The 19,539-nt window shown below is 43.8% G+C and overlaps 1 protein-coding gene across 1 annotated transcript in view; it reads left to right on the top strand.

The window, feature by feature from the left end:
* Positions 1-19,539, top strand: part of ATF6 (activating transcription factor 6) — a 109,755-nt gene that overhangs the window by 46,783 nt on the left and 43,433 nt on the right. The gene's annotated exons all lie outside the window — the stretch shown is intronic.

Genomic DNA, 19,539 nt, shown 5'->3' on the forward strand with positions numbered 1-19,539 from the left:
TTTTATTCATAAATACATTTATCAATGTTTGCTTATGTATTCTTTTTTAGTAGTTTTTTTTCTTACTTTTGTTTTGCTTATGTGTGACGTATTTATCAACTGCTTTCAGCCTGTTGATAATTTTCTTTCACGTAAGCAATTTTTACTTTTTTACTTTGGTAGTAGCTTTTTCTGCTCCATGTCTGAGCTGGAGTAAATTTAGTCAATTTTTAACACTGTTGCGACTTTTTTTTGCGCAGTTGCGACTGTCGCAGTTAATAAATACCTGACTACCCGTAGTCCATTTTAAAATTATTACTACATAGTTAATTTTTGGAAAACTTGCTTTTCTCGCTTTCCAGTCAAAATGTCGCACGAAAAATTGCGTAGTCGCAGTTGCGACAATTTTGCGACAATTATAGTAAAGAAAACCTGACTAAAGCCGTTGATAGATGTCCATAAATATGTCTACTTTATGTTGGCATCATAAAATGGACATATTTTTACTTTTTGAAAAAATTAGAGGGCTTCAAAGTAGAGCAGCAATTTTCAAAAATTTCATGAAAATTGCAAAATCTGAAGGGACAGATGTTACAGAACTACAACTCCCAGCATGCCTGGGCAGTCTAAGCATGATGAGAGTTGTAGTTTGGCAACATCTGGAGGGCTACCGTTTGGGCACCACTGTAACAGTGGTCTCCAAACTGTGACCCTCCAGATGTTGCAAAACTACAACTCCCAGCATGCCCAGACATGCCCCCCCGTCGTTTCCCTACCTGCGCCGTAATCTCCGTGCCCCATCGAATCTGGTCCTCAGGTAAAGTCCTCCATCTTCTCCCCCCGTTCTGCCCAACATCCAGGGGTGGGCAGAACGGGGGGTTGCCATTGTCACTGTCATGCGCTGCCATTGGTCAGAATTCAGTTCTGACCAATGGCAGGGGATAGGAGGAGATCGCAGCACCTCGCTCCTATCCCTCAGGATGATCGGGGCTGCCACTGACAGCTCCGATCATCCCTATTTTCCGAGTGATCAGGTCACTAGAGACCCAATCAGCCTGGAATAGGAGAAAATCGCATGTCTGAATTGACATGTGATTTTCTCCGATCGCTGACATGGGGGGTCTCAGGAACCCCCTTGGGGATGTTGCGGGATACCTGCTGAATGATTTCAGCAGGCATCCAGGTCTGGTCCCCAATCGGCTAGCTGCGGGGACCGGAAATCCCACAGGCGTATCCATATGCCTTCAGTCCTTAAGGACTTTAAAACAGGGGCGTATGGATACACCCGCCGTCCTTAACAGGTTAAAGACACGAGACAGGAAGGAGTTTACATTGTGTGACTTTTTAAAAAAACTATGTAATTATGATACCCATTATTTATTTCATTTTTATTAATTTTTTTTAATTTTTATTACATATAATAGTCACATACATACTGCTTGTTAAAAGTGCAACATTTGGATGGCAGTGTCCCCTTAAAGGGGTATTCCGGGCAAAAACATCTTATCCCCTATCGAAAGGATAGGGGATAAGATGTCTGATCGCGGGGGGGCCTGCCGCTGAGACCCCCCACGATCTCCCTGCAGCAGCCCGCATTCTATGTGTAGCTGCGTCTGCAGTTTCGTAAACCACCGGGCTTCCGAGACAGAGACGTGACGTCATGCCATGCCCCCTCCATTCATTTGTATGGGAGGGGGCGTAACGGCCGCAACACCCCCTCCCATAGACATGAATGGAGGGGGCGTGGTGTGACGTCACTTCCCCGTCTCGGAAGCTCGGCGATCAGACATCTTATCCCCTATCCTTTCGATAGGGGATAAGATGTTTTTGCCCGGAATACCCCTTTTAAAGGTGATGAGTTGTGCATTCTATGTATTTCAGATGGCACAATATACATTTAGTGAAATATACAGATGTACATGTCGCTATAGACTTGTAAGTTTGCAATCTTCTAAATGGCTGCAAGTCTTTATATCTTTAACTGATGTAATAAAAGATGCAATGGAGGCTCTCTTTAGATTCTTCCACATCTGTTTTAAAATACAGCAAAAACTATATTTTATATTAAATATTAAACACTTTGCTCTTATGGTCACTAGATGGCCTCATCTACAAAGAAGGTCTTACAACTCTACAAGTAATGTTAATATAAACCTTTGAAACCAATGTGTATATTCTGGGGTGAAACTATAATTTCCTGTTCATCAATTGGAAACAAGTCAAACAATATCCACAAACGTGGCGTAATTTTTTTTCCTATCAATGTCTCTCCAGCTGTTGCAAAACTACAACTCCCAGCATGCCCGGACAGCCTTTGGCTGTCCGGGCATGCTGAGAGTTGTAGTTTTGTAACAGCTGGAGGCACACTGCTTGGGAAACAAATCTATACAAATAGAAGTTTTTCATAAAATCTCTTTTCTTCTGATGCGTCCAGTTGAATAAAAGATAATCCTAAACAGATTTCAAGTAAACAGATAAATCATAAACAGATTTTTCGATACTCTTCTATTTTGTGTGGATTTTGTCTTTGGTAATGTAGTTGCTGCAGTTTCTATCATATACTGTACATCATTGTTTCTAATCCATCGCATCTCCAGCTGTTGCAAAACCACAACTCCCAGCATGCTTGGATAGCCTCTGAACACATTCAGACAGTCAAACAAAAGATGATCATAAACAGAGGCTGTCCGGGCATGCTGGTAGTTGTAGTTTTGCAACAACTGGAGACACACGGATTGGGAAACGCTCATCTACAGTGTATGATAGAAGCTGCAGCAACTAGCAAGCATCACCAAAGACAAAGGGGGAGATTTATCAAAACCTGTGCAGAGGAAAAGTTGACCAGGCCTCTTTTAAAGGGTACCTTTCATTAAAAAAAAAAACTTTTGAGATATTTTAGATTAATGTATGCAGAATAACTTTCCAATTGCATATTATTACAATATGTATATAAAATATTTAATATAAATATGCTTCTTTCTATTTAATTTTCCACTTTGAAGCAATGACCACTAGAGGTCTCTCTACCAGTCCTGGCCGCAAGCCCTTTTTTATAGATTTCAGAATCATGCTGGCATCCTAAATCTCAGACTGCAGCCGGGACACAGACAAGCTCAGCTGGCAGCTCTGAATCTTCTCCTCTCTGTTTACAACTGCATGTGCAGAGAGAAGAAAGATCATAGCTCAGATAGTAAAATTAATGAGGGCATGCAGTAAGGCAGAGTCAGGTGTATGCCCTGCTGTTCTATGAACACAGTGCTGGCTCCTGCCTGTCTGATTGACAGGCAGGGAGCAGTGCTGAGCTTGTCTGTGTCCCGGCTGCAGTCTGAGATTTAGGACTCCAGCATGAGTCTGAAATCTATAAAAAGGGCTTGCGGCCAGGACTGGTAGGAAGACCTCTAGTGGTCAATTTTTCAAAGTGGAAAATTAAATAGAAAGAAGCATATTTTTTTTAATAACATGCAATTAGAAAGTTATTCTGCATACATTAATCTATAATATATCAGAAGTTTTTTTTATTTTTTTCTGAAAGGTACCCTTTAATTAAATGAAAGAAGTGATCAGATTGGTTGCTATGGGCAACTGCACCACTCTTCCTCTGCACAGGTTTTGATAAATCTTCCCCAAAATCCATACAAATACAAGTTTCTGTATAATCTATTTGTTAATGATGATCTTTATTCCGATTTGGTTGTGTTCAGACTCGACATAGCTGTAAGGCGACTAATATCCCGTAGATTCCAAAGAGCCTGACCCCATCATTCAGCACACTATTGTGAGTCATCATTGGCATTGACTTTATTCTAATACTTTATTGTATTACTGTAAACCCTAGGAACATGTTTTAATTAAAAACTGAACATTTTAATTTCTCTTCTGCAAATCTTCACCCCATGAATATATTTATTTTTCTTCCCTCTCGGAGATCTGGTTCTACTTTTCTTTTAAAGAAATAAAAAAATCCAAGACAAATCCATTCTCCTTCCTTTCTTGGCAATCCCTTCACTGTCTGTCTCACAGATTAGATAATTTGGCTGTAAAATTCTTCTATTTGAGAAGGATTTCCGGCTGTCACTAGTAAATGGGCTTCTGCTACTTGCATCTCAAGTTGCAACTTTAAGATCAATGGCATAGCTTCAGTAGAAGGAGACCGAGCAGCAGCCATTGGGTTCTTGGCCCCTCCTTCCATTAACACTGTTGTATGACATTTTAGGGTGATGTGCAGAGTCATTTCTCCTCCAGACATGGTGTGTTATGGCACCAAACAGTTCCATTTCGCTCTCATCTGACCGCACTATATTCTCCCAGTATTTCACTGGCTTTTCCAAATATTGTGCAGGAAACTTTAACCAACCTTCACCGTGTTTTATATTCAGCAATTGAGTCTTGTGTGGTGAGTGTGCATACAGGTCATGGCGGCAGAGTGCATTACTTACGGTTTTCTTTTAGACAACACTACCGGCTAATTCCAGGTCTTTTTGAAGCTCTACACAAGTGTCCTCTGCTCCTGGACAATTCTTTTGATCATTCTTCACTCTCTCGTCAGAAATCTTGTGAGGATCACCTGGTCGAGGCAAATTTATGGTGAAATGATTCTTTCCACTTCTGTATTATGGCCCCAACAGAGCTCACTGGACATTCAGAAGCTTAGAAAATGCGCCTGTAACCAACGCCATTGTTATGTTTTACAACAATTAGGTTGTGAAGATCTTGAGACGGCTCTTCACTTTTACCCATCATGAGATGTGTCTTGTGTGACACCTTGGCGATGAGATCCGTTCGGACCCTGAACAGGTTAGAGAACAACACCAGTGTGAACCTATCCTAATTAGTAAAAAAAAAAAAAAAATCTAGATTATACATTAATTGTAAAGGATTTATACCACGATTATAACTCACTGATCCACATGCGAGTAAATGAAGTTTCCATTGCGCATGTGGGCTGATCCGCAGTTTAATTAGAGAACAAGGGACCTCCAATTTAATGATCAGTGGGGGTCTAAGCAGTTGGACCCCAACAGTTAAGATGCTTGTCACATATCCTGTTGATGAATCATAATTTTGGGGTGACGCACAACATGTCGGGGCAGTTCTTTTATTAGATACTCCCCTCTTCCTACCCCACACTGACTATTTTATGCACCTGCCTGCCAGACAGTGAAATCATACTTCACCATGACGTTGGTCCGGCAGCGGGATGTTTAAAAAGACTGGGCAATTTCCACAGCCCAAAAGAACCACGATCAGGTGCTATACCTGGAAGTCCCATGCAATTGCCAGTATATCTCCTGATTGTTTTACTCTCAGGCCGCAGAGATTTTTTGTATTGGGACATCTCTAAACTTTGCTATATTTTTATTTGACATATACATAATGTGTACCAAATTTAAATGGAAATATCCCCGTGTGTGTATACATGTACGTACACACACACGTTGAGTTTTATACATACATTGAATGTTGTTTTTAGGGTGCATTACATAACGATTTTGCCATACTGTTTTGAGTCCGTTTTTATTTTAAGAAAAACATATTCTTCAAAAACTGACAAATCTGTATGCAAAATTGCACCGTGATCCCCAACTGGCTCTGAGCCACACTGTATAATCCCGCCGAGAGCCGTAAATGGCCACTCTGTGCCGGCCATTCAGGGCTCTCGTTGGGGTATTTGAATATGAAGTGCAGAGTTTACAAAATACATTGCTGGAGAGAGGAGCGGCATGACATGCCGCCCGCTCCCCTGTTAATTACTTATGATGGCAGCGGGTCTCAGAATTGAGATCCGATGCAATCAATCCCCCAGCCCGTGTACTACTACCACCAACGTGGTAGTACAAGCGCTAATTTAGTTTTCCCAACAGCCCGCAGACTTCTGGAGCGGGGGGGGGGGGTTGCGGGTGGTGGACGAGTAAAAGTACCGCAGCGGAGTCAAATGTAAAAACCATACACATGCAAAATCTTACACGACCGTATACATCTAATTGTGTAAGTTTTTGTGTGGTAGGTCAATTTATAAGTTTTTCTATACAGTTGTATACAGTTTTTGAGTTGAAAACCTATTCTGCAACCGTATAGCAAAATCGTGATGTGAATGCACCCTGAGGCTCTGTTCACACGTTTAGGTTTTTATGTGCAATTATAAGGGCTGCCACTAATGGTTATTTTCATAATGGATTAGTTGGCCAATTGTTTTGATTCACTAATCGGATAAAAATAACCATAGTGGAGCAAAAGATCATTTGTGAGTTGGGGGGGGGGGGGGTATCGGACTAAAGGTCTTCTGTGTGTTTTAGGCAAGGGATGCATTGTGTGTTAGGAGAGACTTGTGGGGTCGACTAGATGCTGATCTTTGCGGAGGCTGAGAGGAGGAGCTTTTTATTATATTTTTAAATACTTATATTCTTTTAGTTATAATTTTCTTTTTCTTTTTTCCTTGTAAGGGCCATACTCCCTGCCTGTTTCTTACCTGTGGCCTGATAGGGGCAGCACATTCCTAGTTGTCCATCCTATGTGCCCAGCAGCCCATTTAGTGAAGAGGCGGCCAACACTCATCATCTTCTACTTCCTGTATCTTCTCTCTGAAACTAGGGCTGGGCGGTATGACCAAATCTGCCTATCACAGTATTTTTGTAACTTTCCACGGTATATAACTGTATTTCCCCCCCCCAAAAAAAAATTATAAGCCCAGCGCTGCCCCCATCGGGGTAAATACTCACATGTCACCTGCTGCCCTCCTCGTGCTGTTTGTTGCCGGCGCAGACACAAGGTAAACAAAATAAACTTGCGCATGTTCCGACGTCGGCCTTACGCTAGGGCCGGGAATATCGGACAGCCGTCAGCCTATCACCGGCCGCAGTGAAGTTCCGCCTTGGCCGGTGATAGGCTGAGCCCACTGTATGTAAAGAGCTCTGGGCGGCTTCTTACATGACAGTGGGCTCAGCCTATCACCGGCCGAGGCGGAACATCGCTGCGGCCGGTGATAGGCTGACTGCTGCCCGACGTTCCATTCCCTAGGAAGCAGATGAGGCCGGTACTGGACCAACGGGAGGTGAGTTAAAGTTTATTTTTTGCAGCCCGAGCATAGGGATACCACACAATATAGAGCAGTGGTCTTCAACCTGCCGACCTCCAGATGTTGCAAAACTACAACTCCCAGCATGCCTGGACAGCCAACGGCTGTCCGGGCATGCTGAGAGTTGTAGTTTTGCAACATCTGGAGGTCGGCAGGTTGAAGACCACTGGTATAGAGTGTCAGCGCCGGCGGCCGCAACAAACGTGAGGATGAGGAGGGCAGCGCATGCGGGTGACATATCAGTATTTACCCCGATTGGGACAGCGCTGGGCTGATAATTAATTGGGGGGGCAGTACAGCGCTCATGGGTGACTTGTGATTAGTTCCCCGATGTGGGGACAGCGCATCGCTGGGCTCATTTATTCATTCCCGAGGGGGAGGGGCCCAACCGATATTGCGGTATGGGTTAAAATTCATATCGTACAGCACAAAAATGTCGGTATTCGGTATGAACCGGTATACCGCCCAGCCCTATCTGAAACTATTGAGTCTCTGGCCTGTCAGCTGCAGGAAGCAGAAGATGGTGGGTGCTGGGCCCCCTCTTCACTAAACAGACTGCGGAGGACGACAGCTGTATATATACATAGTGATAATCGCTAAATGTATGTGAACTTAAGAAATCCACCAACTTATTAATCGATTGTGAAAACAGTTGACGACTATTCTCATAATTGATTAGTTGTTTCAGCCCAGGAAATGATTGAATACAAGGCCAGATCATACATAGAGGGCACGTATAGAGGAAAGCAGGAGACTTCTCCTCTCTTCAGATCATTCCTGGCTTTGTATTTAATATTTGCAATTAAAATCCTTAATGTGTGAACACTGCCTCACTGTGTCCACACTACACTGGATTTTATCTAAAAGCTGCTGAAATCCTTTTGGCTCCAATCAATCTCCTTTACTGATCTTATTAGAAATTTACAAGAAAAAAAGGGGGTGTCCCTCAAATTCCATATTTATTAGTCCATTTAAAAACCACCAAATAGAAAAAAGTGATAACCGAAAGGGGTATAAGAGACAAAGAAAGAAATTCGACTTTAATAAGCTCTGTCGCCAAACTCTACTTAATGGGGTACTCCGGCCCCAAGACATCTTATTCCCTATCCAAAGGATAGGGGTTAAGATGTCTGACCCTTGCATTCGGCACCCACCTCTTTGAGCTGCCGTCACACCCCCTCCCATAGACTTGCGGGGCGGGGCGTGACTTCACACGGGGTCGGAGTCATGACGTCACAATGCTCCGGCCCCGTGGTTGGCATCTGGCAGTTTGTGAGGTGGGTGCCGAATGCAAGATTACAGGGGTCCCCAGTGGCGGGACCACCGCGGTCAGACATCTTAACCCCTATCCTTTGGATAGGGGATAAGATGTCTTAGGGCCAGAGTACCCCTTTAAAGAGCCAATACAATATTATCAACTGGCTCCAGAAAGTTAAACAGATTTGTAAATTACTTCTATTAAAAAAAAAATTCCTAATCCTTTCAGTATTTATGAGCTGCTGAAGTTGAGTTGTTCTTTTCTGTCTAAGTGTTCTCTGATGACACCTGTCTCGGGAACTGTCCAGAGTAGAAGCAAATCCCCGTAGCAAACCTCTTCTACTCTGGACAGTTCCTGACATGGACTGTGGACAAGACAAAAAATTAAAAAAGAAAAGCATTTCCTCTGTAGCATACAGCTGCTAAAAGGTACTGGAAGGATTAAGATTTTTAAATAGAAGTAATATACAAATCTGTTTTAACTTTCTGGCACCAGTTCATAAAAAAATAAAAAATTAAAATACGTTTTCCACCGGAGTACCCCTTTAAGTAGAGTTTGGCGACCGAGCTTATTAAGGTTGAATTTCTTTTTGTCTCTTATACACCTTTTGGTTATCACTTTTTCTATTTGGTGGTTTTTTAAATGGACTAATATATATGTAATTTTCTAGCTTCCAGTGGTTTACATGAAGCTTGTATGTGGCCTTTACTAATTACATTACAGTACAGTGACCCCTTGACCTGCGATGGCCCCGACATATGATAATTTCAACAATCGATGGCCTTTCAGAGGCCGCCGCATGTTGAAGGCAGCATCAACATACGATGCTTTTTTTTATTTCTGGGCCATCGCATAAACAGCTATCCGGCAGCTCCGACTGCTTCAGCTGCCACCGGATAGCTGTTTATGGTGCCCCATGTGGTTCACTGACGATGACTTACCTGTCCTTGGGGCTCCGGTGCGTCCTCTTCGGGATCCCCTGCATCGTCGGCGCTCTCCATCGTCGTCATCGCGTCGCTGCGCACGCCGTCCCGTCATCCAATAGGAGCGGCGTGCGTAGCGACGGAGAGCGCGGATACCGAGGAAGCAGAGGCCTTGCCGGAACGTTGGGGACACCTCGTGGATGCGGCGACAGCGACATTCCGGGGAACGGTGACGGTCCGGAGCGGCGTGTACAGGTGAGTACAACTTCCTCTAACAGTGGTCTACAACCTGCGGACCTCCAGATGTTGCAAAACTACAACACCCAGCATGCCCGGACAGCCAACGGCTGTCCGGGCATGCTGGGTGTTGTAGTTTTGCAACATCTGGAGGTCCGCAGGTTGTAGTCCACTGTCCTATACTTTACATTGCACGGATCCCTCAACATACGATGGTCCGTTTGGAACGGATTACCATGGTATGTTGAGGGACCACTGTATTGTTCTGATCTTATTAGAGCAACAATAATAAAATCCTTGCGTTTATGAAGGTACAGAGAATATTTTGTTAGTTGGATTTGATATTCATTGTTTTATGATGTGGCGTTTTGAGTTGGCCTAGTAATGTGTTCCATGTGCAAAATCTATACGCTATTTATATTCATTCTAAGCATTGAGGTATGGAAAAGACATCAGAATAATCTCACTACAAAGCATAAAATAGTTGGCAGCATACCCCAAATACTGTGCCAGTTGAATAAATGTACAAAGTAATGTTCTCACAGCTGAATGAGATTCCAGACCAGAAGTGCTGCTCACTTTTTCCTATACATTGGTGAAGTGCACTTCCATCTTAGGACAGAAGAAAACAAAGGTGATGGATGTCTGCGGTGTCCTTCCTTTACCTTTCATATGTGGCTTCACCTTATACTTCAGGCTACAGTAACGTGTGTGTGTGTGTGTATACTGATCGCCTATAAGATAAAAGCCAATGAAAAACATTTATTATGTGATTCCTGTGTCACCTCTAGCAGTGGAATAAATCAGGCACCAAGTGATTCTTCCGTTTTTAACCCCTTAACGACGCAGGGCGTAAATGTACGTCCTGGTGAGGTGGTACTTAACGCACCAGGACGTACATTTACACCCTATACATAACAGCGAGCATCTGAGCGATGCTCGGGTCATGCGCGGCAGGTCCCGGCTGCTGTTAGCAGCCAGGGACCCGCCGGTAATGGCGGACATCCGCGATCGTGAGGATGTCCGCCATTAACCCCTCAGATGACATGATCAATACAGATCACGGCATCTGCAGCATTGCGGACACTAAAATGTGCCGCGGCGATCCGATCATCCAAAACGGCAGACAGAGGTCTCCTCACCTGCCTCTGCTGCCTTCCGCGGGTCTTCTGGTCTGCGATCGAGCAGACCAGAGCAGAAGATGACCGATAATACTGATCAGTGCTATGTCCTATGCATAGCACTGAACAGTATTATGTTAATGTCAATGATACCTTACAGTGAACGGCGTGAACGTAAAAAAAAGTTCAAAATTGCAGCTTTTTATAACATTTTATTCAAAAATGTTTTTATAAAAAATGTATTAAGTTTTATATAAGCAAATATGGTATCAATAAAAAGTTCAGATCACGGCGCAAAAAATGAGCCCTCATACCGCCCCTTATACGGAAAAATGAAAAAGTTATCGGTCTTCAAAATAGGGGGATTTTAAACGTACGAATTTTGTAAAAAAGTTAGCGATTTTTTTTTTTTTAAGCGCAACAGTACTAGAAAAGTGTGTTTATCATGGGTATCCTTTTAATCGGATTGAGCCAAAGAATAAAGCACACGTCATTTTAACATAAATTGTACGGCAAACAAACTAAACCTACCTAAATTTGCTAAATTGTGGTTTTCTTATTAATTTCCCCAAACAAATAGTATTTTTTTGGTTGCGCCAATCATTTTATGGTAAAGTGAGTGATGGCATTACAACGGACAACTGGTCGCGCAAAAAACAAGCCCTGATACTAGTCTGTGGATGAAAATATAAAAAAGTTTTCATGATTTTTTTTGAAAGCGAGGAGGAAAAAAGTAAATGTAAAAATAAAATCCTTAAGATTTCGAGTCCTTAAGGCCCAAATGGGCTGAGTCCTTAAGGGGTTAAAGGGTTATTTGTAAATTACTTCTATTAAAAAATCTTAATCCTTCCACTACTTATAAGCTGTTGAATACTACAGAGGAAATTCTTTTTTTTTTTGGAAAACAGAGCTCTCTGCTGACATCATGACCAGAGTGCTCTCTGCTGACATCTCTGTCCATTTTAAGAACTGTCCAGAGCAGGAGAAAATCCCCATAGAAAACATATGCTGCTCTGGACAGTTCCTGACATGGACAGAGGTGTCAGCAGAGAGCACTTTGGTCAGACTGAAAAGAACAACTCAATGTCCTCTGTAGTATACAGCAGCTGATAACTACTGGAAGGGTGAAGATTTTTTTTAATAGAAATTATTTGCAAATGTAATGACTGTTCACAGTATAGAAGATAGTAGGACAGTCTCTGCACTCTGCAGCCATTTCCAATAATAGATAGTGGAAACTGATGTACAACAATATAGTTAAAGGGTAGTAGTGCAAGCGATGAAGACTTTATTTCAACAATCAAACCTTACATGAGCAGTGGTGAAGGGGAGGAAAAAACTAGCTCCCTCACCTTCCCCCTTGCTTATGTAATGCTTTATCGTTTGCATTACTATGGATGAGTGCTGTATTACAGTATATTAGGGTGGTAAGTGGATTTATGTGTATATTGACGGAAACCTCACTATAGCTAGAGCCTTATGTTATGTTCATCACCGTTTTCTTGCCTCAGTTCTCATATCCCCGATGAAGCCATCATGTCTCTCCAGTATGTTCCTGGTATGGTGCCACATCACCATTTTCCTGCAGGAATGTTCTTTATTCCTGATGAAGAATTGCAGGGCTAAGCAGATGGGAAAGATTATTTTAGTGTTTTAATTCCATTTTTACACCTTGGAAAGTTTTCCATTTGCTTTAGATTTGTCAGTAGAATCTGATGATGTTGTACAGGGTTCACTGCTAATTTAGTTTGTAAAGCGATCGCCTTACTGGGTCAGACTTTTGGATTCTAACCTGTCTGATCTTCTCTTTTTAAAAATGTTTTTTATTTTATCCCCACGCGTATTAGCTCCATTCTACTTCTGTAGTAAAAGAATAGAAAAATAGTTTAGAATCTAGATAAATTCCTTTTAAGGGGATTATCCCAAGATTAGAAATTATCCCCTGTTACACAGGGTAGGGTATAACAAGCTGATCTTTTGAGCTTTACTGCTCAAGCTCTGATTACGGGAATAAAGGTCAATTGTCCATTGAGTGAATGGCACAGCAGGGTACTTACCTTTACTGTCTATGGGACATTGGAACATAGGTGAGTTCGATGTTCTGAAGTTCCATCAAGACGGTTCCCAAATGGTACAATTAACCTTCCTTCTCATGATCACTGGTGGTCCTGGTGGTTGGATTCCACCAATTAGCTAGTTTTTGCCTATTCAGTGGTTAGGGAATAACTTTTAAAGGAAATATCCAGCCAAAAATGGTAACAATAAAAACTTAAATAAGATATATGTTTTTTTTTCACCATGACTCAACAAGCGGGGCTCTGTGCGCCGAGGACAAGCGGGGCTCTGTGAGCCGAGGACAAGCGGGGCTCTGTGCGCCGAGGACAAGCGGGGCACTGTGCGCCGAAACTCTAACATGCTCTTAGCTCACACAGTAGGATTATTGACAAGCCAGGAGCCTGTACAGAGCCCTTCTTGTCCTGCCCTCACTTCCTGTATTTGGACTCCTCACAGAGACAAACAGGCAATAGTTGAAGAGACAGCATTTTTTTTCATCCAAAAAATGTTTAATACTCTTTATTTTTAATTTTTTTTTTTTTTTAAACCAATGTATATTTAATCTTAGTTGAACTGTTGGTTTCATAAATTCCAATTTACCATTTCCATCTACGTTTGGATTGATGTTTGTTCCTTTTCTGTTTTTACCTCTGTCTGGAAGACGCAACCACTTTTATATATTGTGCTGGGTTTAGGTTGAAAGCATAGTCTCTTATCTCTGGTAATGCAATAGGTGATCATGAAAGAAGTATGAACTCCAGGCAACCTAGCTGTGTGCATTAAAAAGTTACACTAACCTCCTTGCCTCCACAAGGCACTATACCATGAGGAGGTCAAAATACACACACGCAAGAATTCAAGTAGACCAAAACAACATAAAAACAGTAATGTATAACACATCTGAAACAACTTGAACTAATATTAAGAAAAACTTTCTTTTGAGGTGAGTCATGCAACCCCTAATGCCTGGACATCTGGTCTCCATTACTGACCATAACTGTTAACCCTCTCTTCTCCATGATGGTCTCACTATAGCCGTGTTAAGATGTAGTGGACTACTGTAATACACACACACACACACACTCTTTAGCCAACACTTTTAATGTACCTCCACCACTGCATGGTGTCCATTTGCAAGAAGTGCCAGGACATAGAATTCTACAAAATGTAATCTTAGCACTTAGCATTAGTAGTTCTTGGAGGACAGCAGACTCTGGAGCAATAAAGTAGGAGATGCCCATTAGAGCCCTGCATTGGAATTTGGATCCTGCAGGACCCAATGCAAAACTTGCGGGCGGTAATGAGGTCATTGCTGGCAGGAGCAGGTGGTTAGGCACAGATCCCGCACCGGAGACACTGCCTCTAGAAGTTAGGTCTCGCTCTTCGGTCCTGAGTCCAAGCTAAGCTAACCCGGCATCATGCTTGGTGTAATGCGCATGTGCAGCCTCTTGTCCTGCTGTCTTCTACCCCCGCCTACTGGCATGCAATGGCCATTCTGGAGCTTGCCCGTATTTGCCCGGTTTGCACATACGTGGGCAGCAGGTAACTGCAGGTTGCCTGCTGTATAACCCGCTCTGCTGATGTATATACATTACTATATGAGGGTGGAGAGCATTGCACCATAGTGTTTGTACATTTCTATATGAGGGGTAGGTGGGTGCAAAGCATTGAACCCTTATGTCTGTACATTCCTATGTAAGCAGGAGGGGGCAGGACTGGAGACACATGTTAGTGGAGCAGGGGGAATTGGACACACATTTGCGGGAGCGGATAGGATTGGACGCATGTTAGCGGGAGCAGGTGGGATTGGACACATGTTACAGGAGCAGGCGGTAATGCTCAGAAATTTATTGAATTGAAATTAATTTAAAAAAAAATTAAAATCTGGCACAGGGCTCTAATGCTTATCTTCACAAGAAATATTTTTGGCTGCGTACCAGAAGCATAACCCAGGCAAATGTTTATATAATGTCAAGATGGCAAATGTCCTGTGCCTTAGGAAAATCCTGTGTCTCTGCCGAAGTATGGGATCTAGCAAGTTCTATGATGCAAGGACCTCTAGAGCCCACACTTAGGATGAGCAGAATTTGGGATACTTTAGGGGTAAAATGGACACTTGGATTCATGTTGTGGGAGTGAATAAAGATCTTTTTCTGGCTTATGCTGTAACTGGGAACATCAACACTGCTATGTCGACACTTTCCTCATCACCTATCTAGTCCTCGTATAAAAATCACTGACAGGTTCGATTCAATGACTTGCTCTATATTAACATATTCATCAATTCCTCTTCTGTGTGTTTAGCTATCCAAGTTTGAGCTTATGACTTTTTGAGATCATCCTGCTTGGAATGGATTAGGAGGCATAAATCCTTGCTTGGCTTTGAGCATGAATAGACATAGTCAGATGCGCTCATGGCTTGCCATGTCCAGATGGGTGATCATGACCAGCTTTGGACCATGCTGAGCAGAAGGCTGAAGATGACCTCATAGACCTGTTTTTGTTTTTTTAATCTATGATGTTCAGAACATTTCCTGTAGGTGTTTATGACGTTCAGACACAGCCTTCCATGACTTGTCATAAACATACACAGGATTGTTACTATATGCAGGTCATTACGACTTGTTGTTCCCTGATGCAGCTGTCAACAAGTCTGTTGTCAGTAACAAGACGTTCTGCCATTCACTACCTTCTCGGTGCTACTTGTATGTCTTAATGTTCTATTGCGTCGGAGAGTCCTGGGGATCATGACCTAAGAAAAGCTGAGCTCTAAACACACTTTCTCAGTGTCCTGATTGTCAAGTAGGTTGTGAGTTCTGCTTGCCGTAGGTTAGATCGAAACGAAGAATATTATAAAAGTAGCACCACACTGATTTCCCCTTCACACTGATTCACCCATTCATATTGTGTCAGGGCTTTATCTGTTGGGATACCATTAAAATGGTATTCTGATGTATACTGTTGTGCACTGATGGCACAGCCATAACATTTCATAGGACAGGGGTAGGCAACCTTTTGGCAGTGCTGTACCCAAATTTTTTTCGGAGTCACTTGGTGTGCTGGCAATATGGGTGTGGCCTGGCAATCAGACCCCACCATAATACAGACCCCAGAATCACTCCCCACCATAATACAGACCCCAGAATCAGTCCCCACCATAATACAGACCCCAGAATCAGTCCCCACCATAATACAGACCCTAGAATCAGTCCCCACCATAATACAGACCCCAGAATCAGTCCCCACCATAATACAGACCCCAGAATCAGTCCCCACCATAATACAGACCCCAGAATCAGTCCCCACCATAATACAGACCCCAGAATCATCACCCACCATAATACAGACCCCAGAATCACCACCCACCATAATACAGAACCCAGAATCACCACCCACCATAATACAGACCCCACCATAATACAGACCCCAGAATCAGACCCCACCATAATACAGACCTCAGAATCACCACCCACCATAATACAGACCCCAGAATCACCACCCGCCATAATACAGACCCCAGAATGAGACCTCACCATAATATAGACCCCAGAATTACCACCCACCATAATACAGACCCCAGAATCAGTCCCCACCATAATACAGACCCCAGAATCAGTCCCTACCATAATACAGACCCCAGAATCACCACCCACCATAATACAGACCCCCAAAATCAGACTCCACCATATTACAGAACCCAGAATCAGTCCCTACCATAATACAGACCCCAGAATCAGACCCCACTATAATACAGACCCCAGAATCAGACCCCACCATAATACAGACCCCAGAATCAGACCCCACCATAATACAGACCCCAGAATCACCACCCACCATAATACAGACCCCAGAATCAGTCCCCACCATAATACAGACCCTAATATCAGTCCCCACCATAATACAGACCCCTGAATCAGTCCCCACCATAATACAGAATCAGACCCCACCATAATACAGACCTCAGAATCAGTCCCCACCATAATACAGACCCTAGAATCAGTCCCCACCATAATACAGACCCCAGAATCAGTCCCCACCATAATACAGACCCCAGAATCAGTCCCCACCATAATACAGACCCCAGAATCAGTCCCCACCATAATACAGACCCCATAATCAGTCCCCACCATAATACAGATCCCAGAATCAGTCCCCACCATAATACAGACCCCAGAATCAGTCCCCACCATAATACAGACCCCAGAATCATCACCCACCATAATACAGACCCCAGAATCGCCACCCACCATAATACAGAACCCAGAATCACCACCCACCATAATACAGACCCCACCATAATACAGACCCCAGAATCAGACCCCACCATAATACAGACCTCAGAATCACCACCCACCATAATACAGACCCCAGAATCAGACCTCACCATAATATAGACCCCAGAATTACCACCCACCATAATACAGACCCCAGAATCAGTCCCCACCATATCAGACCCCACCATAATACAGACCTCAGAATCAGTCCCCACCATAATACAGACCCTAGAATCAGTCCCCACCATAATACAGACCCCAGAATCAGTCCCCACCATAATACAGACCCCAGAATCAGTCCCCACCATAATACAGACCCCAGAATCAGTCCCCACCATAATACAGACCCCAGAATCAGTCCCCACCATAATACAGACCCCAGAATCAGTCCCCACCATAATACAGACCCCAGAATCAGTCCCCACCATAATACAGACCCCAGAATCAGTCCCCACCATAATACAGACCCCAGAATCAGTCCCCACCATAATACAGACCCCAGAATCATCACCCACCATAATACAGACCCCAGAATCGCCACCCACCATAATACAGAACCCAGAATCACCACCCACCATAATACAGACCCCACCATAATACAGACCCCAGAATCAGACCCCACCATAATACAGACCTCAGAATCACCACCCACCATAATACAGACCCCAGAATCAGACCTCACCATAATATAGACCCCAGAATTACCACCCACCATAATACAGACCCCAGAATCAGTCCCCACCATAATACAGACCCCAGAATCAGTCCCTACCATAATACAGACCCCAGAATCACCACCCACCATAATACAGACCCCCAAAATCAGACTCCACCATATTACAGAACCCAGAATCAGTCCCTACCATAATACAGACCCCAGAATCAGACCCCACTATAATACAGACCCCAGAATCAGACCCCACCATAATACAGACCCCAGAATCAGATCCCACCATAATACAGACCCCAGAATCACCACCCACCATAATACAGACCCCAGAATCAGTCCCCACCATAATACAGACCCTAATATCAGTCCCCACCATAATACAGACCCCAGAATCAGTCCCCACCATAATACAGAATCAGACCCCACCATAATACAGACCCCAGAATCAGACCCCACCGTAATACAGACCCCAGAATCAGACCCCACCATAATACAGACCCCAGAATCAGACCCCACCATAATACAGACCCCAGAATCTGACCCCACCATAATACAGACCCCAGAATCAGACCCCACCATAATACAGAACCCAGAATCAGACCCCTACATAATATAGACCTCAGAACCAGACCCCACCATAATACACCCCCCCCCCCACACATAATACAGACCCCAGTCGTGTTGTGCAATCATATACATACAGTTACATTAACTGACTCACAATTCACGTTTTTTGCGATCAGCATCATCCTCTTTCCTTCTGTTCTCCATTTAGCTCAGTCCACCATGATGACTTCTTCCAGCCAAGACCCATCACTGCAGGACAAACATCTTAGTTTCTGCATTTTTCCAGTGCACTCCTCAGAAGTGCAGAATTCGGTGGAGTTTTTTTCCATTCCAAACAGTGTTACAAAGCAGGCTACGTTCAGCGACCTGTCTTCACCTTTGTCAAGCACGAGAGGCAAGGAAACGTAGCCTGCTCTGTAAGGCTGGGTTCACACCACGTTTTGTACTTACGGTTCCCGTATACGGCTGTGGGGCGGGGGGAATCGCGGCGCCCACACTCAGCCGTATTCGGGAACCGTATTTGATGCATGTCTGAGCCGACCGGAGTGAGGTCGACCACGTTTTTGCCTGCGGTCGGGAAACCGCATATGGGCGTAAACGCAGCCGACTGGCGGCTGCGGTTCACTCCGGTCGGCTCATATATATGCATTAAATACGGTTCCCGAATACGGATGCCGCGATTCTCCCCCGCCCCCCCCTCCCCCCAGCAGTATGCGGGAACCGTAAGTACAAAACATGATGTGAACCCAGCCTTACACTGTTTGAAATGGAATAAACTGCACTGAATTCTGCTCTATATACTTTGGTCAGCTACGATTTTCCTTGGATATAGGTAGGTAGGTAGCAAAGTAGGTACGTAGCTATACAGGTAGGTAAGTAGATATGGAGGCAAGTTCATAGGTAGGTAGCAAGGTAGGTAAATGGGTAGCTCTGTATGTATGTAGGTAGGTACCTCGGTAGATAGGTAGGTAGGTAGCAAGTAGGTAGCTAGGTAATTAGGTTGCTATGTAGGTAAGTAGCCAGGCAGGTAGTTGTGTAGGTAGCAGGTAGGGAAGTAGCTCTTCCACATCCAAATCATGACCCCCCCCCCCCCCCTTCCTGTCACCTGCACCCCCTCTTTCTCACCTGCAACACCCCCCCCCCCCCCTCACCTGCACTGTCCTTCCAGCTGAAAGTGGTGCTCGCTCGCCTTGGGATCCCCATTAAAGGAGTGAGCGGAGCCCCGCGTGCCACTCAAAAGCACCTCATGGCACGCGTGCCAGGGGTTGCCAATCCCTGTCATAGGCTAAATGTAATCTATTTATGACTGTTTGGTCTGTATTACAAAGGAAAAGTAGTATATGTTGTTTGTGTCTAACTTCTGTATTTAGCTTTATAAATCCC

The sequence above is a fragment of the Hyla sarda genome, chromosome 6 (genome assembly GCF_029499605.1).
Source record: "Hyla sarda isolate aHylSar1 chromosome 6, aHylSar1.hap1, whole genome shotgun sequence".
In the NCBI taxonomy this organism is placed as follows: domain Eukaryota; kingdom Metazoa; phylum Chordata; class Amphibia; order Anura; family Hylidae; genus Hyla; species Hyla sarda.